This window comes from Camellia sinensis, chromosome 14 (assembly GCF_055761805.1).
Source record: "Camellia sinensis isolate YWXY chromosome 14, ASM5576180v1, whole genome shotgun sequence".
NCBI classification, from domain to species: Eukaryota; Viridiplantae; Streptophyta; class Magnoliopsida; order Ericales; family Theaceae; genus Camellia; species Camellia sinensis.
The window spans coordinates 16503561-16510450 of NC_138974.1; the positions used below are offsets into that span (position 1 = coordinate 16503561).

At 35.0% G+C, this 6890-nt stretch overlaps 1 pseudogene; it reads right to left on the bottom strand.

Annotated features, from left to right (window-relative positions):
- Positions 1–1385: 1385 nt before the first annotated feature.
- Positions 1386–3792, bottom strand: LOC145806820 (uncharacterized; annotated as a pseudogene).
- Positions 3793–6890: the final 3098 nt, after the last annotated feature.

Sequence of the window (6890 nt, forward strand, 5' to 3'; positions counted from 1 at the left end):
TTTTAGATCTATGAACTAAAAATCTATATGCACTACCATTATTTGCATAATCAATAAACACACAATCAACGGTTTTTGGTAATATCTTAGTCATTTTGGGACTAGGGACTGCCACCTTGGCCAAACATCCTCACACTTTGAAGTAATTGTAGATAGGTCGTCGGCATTTCCATACTTCATAAGGTGTTTGATTGATTTTCTTGTGGAGTACCCTGTTAAGAATAAAACTATCAGACAAAATTGTCTCCCCTCATAAGTTCTGAGGTAACCTTGAACTAATCAACATGGCATTCATCATCTCTTTAAGAGTTTGATTCTTTCTCTCAGCAACTCTATTTGACTGAGGAGAATTAGGTGCAGTGGTTTGGTGAATAATATCATGTTCAAAACAAAATTCCTCAAATGGTGCATCATACTCATCACCTCTATCACTTCTCACTATCTTAATAGTTTTGCTAAGTTGATTTTCAACCTCAAGTTTATATTGCTTAAAAGCTTCTAAGATTTCATCTTTACTTCTCAACAAATAAACATAGCAATATCGAGTGTAAGAATCAATAAAAGTAATACAGTACTTTTTACCGCTTCTAGTTTGAACAAATTTTAAATCATAGATATCTGTGTGAATTAAACTTAGAGGTTTAGTACTTATTTCTACTTTATTAAATGATGCCTTAGTGAGATTAGGATCAAATTCTAAGTCTGGTAAATATTCTAAAGCAACAAGTCTACGCAAGGAATTAAAATTTACATGTCCTAATCTACCATGCTATAACAAAGAAGACTCAATAATATAAATAGAAGATGTGTTTTTATTATTAATAGCCAAATTTATTACAACAGTATTTACATTAAGTTTAAAAAGCCCATCACTCATATAACCTCGCCCCACATACATGCCACTCTTGGAGAGTACAACCTTGTCAAATTTAAAGACTAATTTAAACCCATTTTTGATCAACAATGACCCACAAATCAAATTCTTGCGAATCTCTAGCACATGGAGTATATTGTTGAGCATGAGTTCTTTCCCTGAAGTTATTTTCAACACGATCTTTCCTTGTCCTTCCATAGTTGAAGTGGAGGAGTTTCACATAAAAAGTTGTTCTACACTTTCCACCACTTTGTAGGTTGTAAACATCTTATCAGTGGCGTAGCCAGGAATTTCCTTTAGTGGGGTCATTTAACAAAGCATCATCAATGTCATATATCATACTTTTAGTTATACACAATCTGTCAACATTAACATTCACATAATACTCTGTAAATTTCATATATTCCCAAATCACATTGACAAAGTAACCCAAACTAGTGAAATTACAAGTAAAAACAAAATATTGGGATATTAACACCATTACTTTAACAAAAATAAGTAAATATCTACACTACCACAATTGTCCGCGACGACTTTTCATTTTCTGAAATCGCTGCATAATGGCCTCATTAGTTATGCTATCAAACAGATCTTTTTCAATATATGTAACCAATCATTCATTCAACTATCATCCATTCTGTTACGTAATCGATTTTTTATGAATTTCATTGCAGAGAAAGATCTTTCCACAGTTGCAGTTGTGATTGGTAGAACCAATGACAGTTTCACAAGCATATCGACCAAAGGATATACAATATCTCTCTTTGTCTCTACTAACTTTTTTGCAAGGTCACTAACATCTTTTAATTCAGAAAACTCACTGTATGAGTGCATATCAACAACATAGTTTTCAAGTTGATTCTCAAGTGCTAAGAGGTCCACTGTAGAAAACTCAGATGGATATAATTGAGCAAGACGAACCAATCTCGATTTATCAAAAGAACAAAATGAGTTTCCCGGGTTCAAGCAAGCCACACAAACAAGTAACTCGGTATTCAACTCAGTAAAACGATTGTTTAGCTCTTGAAGTTGCATATCTAAAACTGTATAGAATAGCTCAATGCAATAATGGTGTAAATTTGTAATTTGTGGGGCCCTACGTCGCGATCTCCCTGAAAGTATGAATATATCATCCATATTAGAAATAGGGATATCATGCTTTTTGCAAAATAAGGAAATCTCAGTTAATAGAGATTCCCATCCTTCATCTCGCATTGTTTGCAATCGTTGCTTGCATACTTTGACTAGTGACATAGCATTTATAATGTCTTGATCCTTCTTTTGCAAAGCTTGAGATAATTCATTTGTGATTGACAAGACATTTTTCATCAAGTGTAGATTAAAGGAACAATCAAAGGATTCCAATGCACATATAAAAGTACGAGCATCAGCTCTTTGCTCCGAGTGTGAGCCATCCTCTTCAACAACTTCAAGAACACTTATCATTGAAGCAAACAAGGCAATCAAGTTTAGAAGTGTTCCATAATGTGATCCCCAACGCGTGTCACCAGCTGGCTTAAGACCAATTTCTTGATTCATCCCTTGCCCACTTTGAATCTCATCATTGCTTAATGATTCTGCAACTTTAGCAGCTTGTGTCTCTCTACGCAAATCTCGACGCTGACAAGAAGCTCCAACAACATTCAATACATTATTAACCAAATTGAAAAGCGAAACAATATCAATGTGATTTTTTGCAACAACTACAAGAGTGAAGTTGGTGAGCAAAGCAATGAACATAAAACGTTTCTCCATTCTCCTTCATAATTAAGGACTTAAGACCATTGAATTCACCTTGCATATTACTAGCTCCATCGTAACCTTGACCACGTATTCTTGACAAACTTAAACCATGTTTAGAAAACAAGGATTCAAGCTGCCTTAAGTGATAAAGCAGTGGTATCCGCAACATGCATGAGACCAAGAAACCTTTCTGTAATGATCCCTCTTTTGTCCACATATCGCAAAACAACTACCATTTGTTCTTTAGTTGATACATCACGAGACTCATCGACTAAAATCGCAAAGAACTGATTTCCAATATCTTCAATGATGGCATTGGTAGTTTCACATGCAGCACAATTTGCTATATCTTTTTGAATCTCAGGTGTAATCAACTTCATATTTTTAGGACCCTTTTGCAAGACAACCTTGTTTATGCTCTCATTGTGATCAGCAAGAAATTGTAAAATCTCTAGTAAATTTCCTCTGTTACTTGAATTCTCTGATTCATCATGACCACGGAAAGCCAACCCTCGGCGTAAAAGGAATCTTACGCAGTCAACTGATGCATTTAAGCGAGTCCGATAGTCAATCTTAGCTTGATCTGATTGCTTACGGAAAACTTCTTGGATGTGTTGTTTTTGTTTCATTAAATCTTCACACTTCTTCCAAGCTTGGTTATGAGCACTGTTACAATCTCCAACATGAACTGCTAGCCTTTCTTTTTTATTCCAAGATGTGAAGCCTCCAGTAACAAAAGTGTCACCTCCGGCTTGTTTTCCAATGTTGAGCTTAAATAAGTAACAACACAAACAAAATGCTGCATCTTTTTTTATGCTACACTCTAACCAATTGCCAAACTCTTTAAACCGTTTTGGATTAAAACGACACAAAACCCCACCGACATCTCTTTGTGGAAATTTGTGGCTATGAGGTTGACAAGGGCCTTTTAGCAAATATGCCCTTCTAATCTCATCTTGATCATTAGGATGATACTCTGATATTTTTTTATGTAATCCAGGATCTGTGGGAAGAGTTTCCAAGTCAATATGACTTTTCTTAGAAGCAAGTTCTATCTGATCACTACCATAAGTTTCTTGGATGTGAGATGAATCTTGTGACATAATCAATTTTCTCTTTAGAAATTTATCCATAGTGGCTTGCTTGGAAGAATTTTTTATCACAAATTTATCCATAGTAGTAGAACTGATCCTAAAATTATAATAAGAATAAGATGTATTATTAGATTCACGCATCATACAAAAGCAATGATAAAACACACAAATTTATAGCATCCATATATATATATATATATATCCTATAGACTTCCAATTCAAAATACAATGGACAAACACAAATTTATCGTATATAGTTCATAGATGGAATTCAAAATCATCAATATAGTGAACTAGTAAAATTAGAATTTGATGCAAAAGAGTTTAACAGAATGCTTGTTCAAGATCATCAATATTATAAGCCCAAAATCTGAAAACTTAATAAACCCCAAAAAAAACCCTAGGCATAGTTGTTGTATAATCCCAAATATTGACAAACCCATCATCAACACAATTGAATCACATAGAAAAACAGAGAGAAGGTTTTAGAGTAAAAGAAAGCTAACCTTGGTGCCACAATCAAAGACCAAAGGGCCTAAACTAGATCAAAAGTCTTGGCAATCACAACTAGCACACCGAATGAACGAAGACCCAAATGAATGAACTAGTTGTTGTAATTGGAATGGAACATTGGAGAGAAAAAGAATGAAGGAAGAGAAGAAACAACGTGAGAGTAAGGTAAGAGACACCCAAAGCAATAGTCAATGGAGAGAACCAAAACTAAAAGTCGCTGTCCAGTCTCCAGAGTCAACAAACGTTTGGTTTATTTCTAGAACTAGAAGCCTAAATTTCTGAATAAAGTTTGATTTTGTTTTTACCTATTGGGGTCAATTTGTAAAAATTTAAAATTTTATTTATTTTATTTAGACCCACTGGGTTCAATTTGTAAATATTCATAATTTTTTTACATATATTCTATCAAAAATTTGAAGTTCAGTGGTGCCAATTGACACCACTGACCAAAGCATAGCTACGCCCCTGCATCTTATCTGCACAGATATGGCGGGTTGCTCCAGTATCCACTCACTACTCCTTGTTATTGCCCACCAAATTTGTTTCAAAGACTATTGCAGCAAGATTGATGTCTGCCACTCCATCGGAAAGATAAAAATCCTTGACTATGTTGGCTTGTGTTGGCTTTTTGCTTGAACTTCCTCCGTCATTGCGAACGTGACAACCCTTAGTCCATCTTTGCCGCACACAAAACACTTGCCTTTGAACCTCTTGTTGAACCCGTTGTTGATCCTTTTATTGATCTTACTTATGGGTCCTTGTTTGGGACTATTGCCATCATGCTTCCACTTTTTGTTGTTTAATTTTGACCTATGTTCATGTTCCACAACATTTGCTTTAGTCTGCATGACATAGTTTCCTAACTTCTTGTCGAAACCACGGTTGTCCTCCTCAATTCTGAGCCACACTATTAGTTCCTCCAATTTCATCTCCTTGCGTTTATGCTTCAGATAATTCTTGAATTCTTTCCAGGATGATGGCAATTTTTCAATGATTGCCGCTACTTAGAAAGATTCGCTGAGAACCATCCCTTCTGCATGTATGTCGTGGAGAATTAATTGGAAATCTTAAACCTAGCTAATAATCGTCTTGGAATCCATTATTTTAAAGTCCAGAAAATGACCAAAAACAAATTTCTTTGTACCGGCATCCTCTGTTTTATATTTATGATCCAGAGATTTCCACAGTTCTTTTACATTGCTTTTCACACTATACACATTATACAATGTATTGTTCAACCCATTGAGGATATAATTCCGACACAGAAAATCACCATGTTTCCATGCATCGGCTACAGCAACCACTTGTCGATTAGTTTCTCCCTCGTTCAATGCCGAAACTTTTTCATGAGTGAAGCAAGCCAAATTCAATGTTTTAAGATAAAACATCATATTTTGTTGCCATCTTTTAAAATCATTTCCATTGAATTTTTATGGCTTCTCCCCATGATTTACCGGTACTTCCAGAGTTATCACTGTCACAACAAGTGTGGAGGTCGAAGTAATAACAGTCTCAGTATTGTTTATTTCAGTTGTCATAATTCTGACGAAATAATAATACACCAATCACAAAATATACAAAAAATAATTTACACATAAAATATACAGAATAATATTTTGTAACAAAATTCCAATGATAAACAATATATTACTACTATGTTATCAAAGAAATCATTAAACAGTATATTACTACTATTTAAGAAATTAAACAGTATATGACTACAATTTAATTTCCCGAAACAAAATATTCGTCTGTCTAACATAGCAATAAATAAAACGAAAATCTACTTTAAGATTGTTATACCCACAGTAGTGTGTGTGTGTAAATTAAATGTACAATTTAAAATAAACAACAAAATAAAATAATTCAAAAAATAATTATATAAATTAAATTCCGGATTAAACGCTTACAGAAATTAAAGTCAAGGCTTGTGTTGGACACAATCTCCTTAAAGTAGATTTTGCCCTTGCTCCGGTGCTTCAAGTTTTACCGGCGTCTACTTCCCAGGATGCAACGACTACTGCTTGATTTGCAGCACTACAAAATCAAGTCTTGTGAACCAAATTATGTTGTAACTCTTTCTCTTTCTTTTCCTAAAAAAAAAAATGTAAAACGGATGCTAGAGTGTAGGAGGACAAACAGAAGAAGAAAGGGAAGAAGTTTGGAAATTTTTCGATGCCAGAAATGCTGGAATGACATGCTTTATATAGGAGCAAATGTGGCTTTTCCGAATAGGTGCCAACAGATATGAACCTGTTCGGACAGATACAGATTTGTTCGGTTTGAATGAAGGAAAAATTTGGACCAATTTATTTTGAATAAGTATTGGGTCGGACAAGCCCAACCCAACCTTACAACACCACGTACCAGCGCTCAAGCCCAGCCCAGCCCGAACGGACGGCAACGGCAGGCGTGTGATTTTTGTTTTGGATCCAATGGGTCTAGCTCATTTTACCCATAAACTCACCCTTCCACAAACTTGGGTACTCCTTGGGGCCCATTCCAAGTATTCCAAGCTAGTCTATATAAACCTAAATAAATCCTTAAGCTTTTCTAATGTGGGACAAGCACATTTCACAAATGTGTAGGAAACCCACATAAAGCTATTTTCTCGAACCCGAAAACACGCGTTGAATTTTCATCCATCTGGAAATGATTTTGAGCAG